Source organism: Triticum aestivum, chromosome 1A (assembly GCF_018294505.1).
Source record: "Triticum aestivum cultivar Chinese Spring chromosome 1A, IWGSC CS RefSeq v2.1, whole genome shotgun sequence".
Classification (NCBI taxonomy): domain Eukaryota; kingdom Viridiplantae; phylum Streptophyta; class Magnoliopsida; order Poales; family Poaceae; genus Triticum; species Triticum aestivum.
In genome coordinates, this window is record NC_057794.1 from 370778270 (window position 1) to 370781140 (window position 2871).

Below are 2871 nucleotides of genomic sequence, written 5' to 3' on the forward strand. Positions count from 1 at the left end.
ACAGAGAGGGGAAGTGAGGAGCAGAGGAGAAAGCAGAAGGAGGCAGGTGAAGGAAGGAGAGATGGGGCGGGCGTGGTGGAGCTATTGGCCTGCCCCAACGGGTGGCGAGGACGTAGCGGAGGGGTCAAGGTGCTCGGGACGAGGGCGCCATGGGAGGAGCACAAGAGGAGCTCGGGGTAGGAGGCGCGCTGGTTGGTGGATGGATCTGGAGAGGATCGAGAGGTGGAGGCTCGGGCACTGGTTGGGTGGATCGGCAGGGGAAGATCCCGAGGGGGATTTGGAAAGCGGCGGGCGACGGGACACATCTCCTAGATTTTAGGGTTAGGCTAGAGTTTGGTCTATATATAGCAAAAAGGCTAAGTTTAGGGGCATTAGGTCCCTCCGATCTTAATCGGACGGTCGCGAATAAAATATCTAGGGAGTCCAATTAACAAAACAGAGACGTTTTGTAGATGTTTGGGGATGATCTGAGTTTAACGGTGACAACTGTTCGGGTCGGGTCCGGGACAGTTATCGGACGCGCGCGCAAGGGGGGTTGATGCACTGAGCAGAGAGGGTTTCGGACCGTGCGATCGCATCGGACAACTCCGGAAGCGAAGAGGGGAAGGAGGATGGACTAGGTGGGTTGTGTAGAAGGTCTCGAGCTGAGATAAGGGGAGAGAGGGAGACCCGGTGACTGTTTCCGGAGACCGAAAACGTCCGACGTTAGACCGGCTACTATTGCCGCTATATTTATCCGTTGGGGCGTCAAACGGATTCCGAATGCGATGAAACTTGGCAGGCGGTCTACTCACACTATAATAAGACCACACGCCAACTTTCATCCCATTTCGAGAACATTTTCTGGCCACTTATAAAATACTATTTCGGACATGCCGCGGGCGCGTGCGAGTGTGCCTGGACTCAGAACGAACAACGGAAGGAACGAGGAGGCCGGGACGGATGCAAGTTTTGAAAACATGATGATGTAATGCACATGATGACATGACAAGATGTGACACGCAAGCAAATGACAAAGCAATAACAACGAATAACTGGAGGACACCTGGCACATCGGTCTCGGGGCGTCACATATGCCTTTCCAGAGGAGAAGACAACTGTTGTAATGACCGATCGTACCACGCACCATCATCAGCGCTTCGTCAAACATTCTTTACCCCGTGCAACTCGATCTGACGAATGGAGAGGCTACACAAAATAGTAACAGAAACCCCACTCCGAGAGGGATCCAGAGGGGTGATTGACAAGAGGGCATCAACCATACCAATAACTTGAGCACGGAGGCCACACCATCAAGATCCTTCACCTCCATTGTCATACATGCCATCACCGTCGACTCTCTCATCCATCTTGTAGTAATCTCTGAACTCATTGTGGATTTGTATGGGGATTACTTTTAGTCGTAATATTCATACGGATATCTCGTCTATATCTTGTGCTCCATTTTCTGAGTTATTTCCCTAGTTCTCGGGGATATGGAACCCTACTTGTTACATGATTTGAATGCAGTAATATATTTGATCTATGTGATATGGTCGTGATAATCTTCTTCATAATGTTGTGCAAACATTGAATACACAATATTTTCCCTATGAGGGCATAAAGTATATTAATGTCATTGCATAGCGGGGGTAGAGTACGACAGTGACATAAGCTTCCTCTCTCTTTAATTAGCGGACCTTTGGTAAGGGAATAACAGTGAATCATATGCTTTATGCTACATCCATGGGAAGACCCTTATTATTGGCTCTGCCCTGACATAAACAAATATCACAATGATGAAATATTCATCATTCACTCTCATTATACACTAGTGGGGAATCCAGAACCCTCAAGAACACGTTCATCCTTGTTACAGTTTCCTTAATACACTCACTCTTCTCATTATTTTTACGATAACTGCGCACTCTAATTCTTTCGCTCACAAACACTCCTACAACATTTCATTATCACAACACTCTCGCTTGGGATCAAGAAACAACTTCTAGGCACAACAAAACAAACCTCTACATGAGGCAAACGACCCTTCCTTAGCTCTTCGTGGGATTGATACTCTTACTTCGAAAGTAGCTAAAGTTAGCCATGTGCACTTGCAAGACATCATTCACCAGTTCGGTGTTGAAGTTCACCCAAACTTGCTAGTCACCGCTCTCACACCAACACCCTAACCTCCTCCCTCACCCCCAACCTTGCTCTCCACCCCTCTCAGTATGTCATCCCATGACCTCTGTCTGTCTCAGCTCTTTGAGAAACGTATTAGCAGTTGACGATCCAAAATTATTTCATATGATGGTGCCTGGTCTTGATTAACTCGGTTATGACTAGTCTCCATATTTATGATGTTCTTTTTGGAGATGTCCAAGGGGGTCGAGCGAAGGCTCGATTATTATCGCACACAATTCTTCTGGCAGTCGAATCAACATAAGAGAAATTACCAGCTATCATGCAGGGAGATCTTATGTACCCCAAAATACTAGGGTGGCCTCGCGGTCCATGGTCTAGAACTTAATAATATATGCTTTATTAGTGTGACAATCTCTCTTACATAATAAGTATTTCGGTGCGAAAATCACTCACATTGATTAAAGCCAAACCAATGTCTGGCCGCACGTCCTCCCGAGTCGCCCTCGTGTGGCGGTTGGGAGGCCCCCAGATCCCGTCGCTCCCGGCTCCCCCTCTCGTCCTCCTCCTCCCTCGCCGTCGCCCGAGGGCGCGGCCAGGCAAAAGCCTTGCCATCACCGGCGGCGGCGGGGACTAGGTGCCCTCCCGCTCGTGAGGAGCTGGCGCGGGCCGGCACCCCCGAGCCGGAGCGTGACGTGTGGCCGGACGTCACAACGGGGGCTAGCGGCGCTCGGGCGATCCCATTCCCCA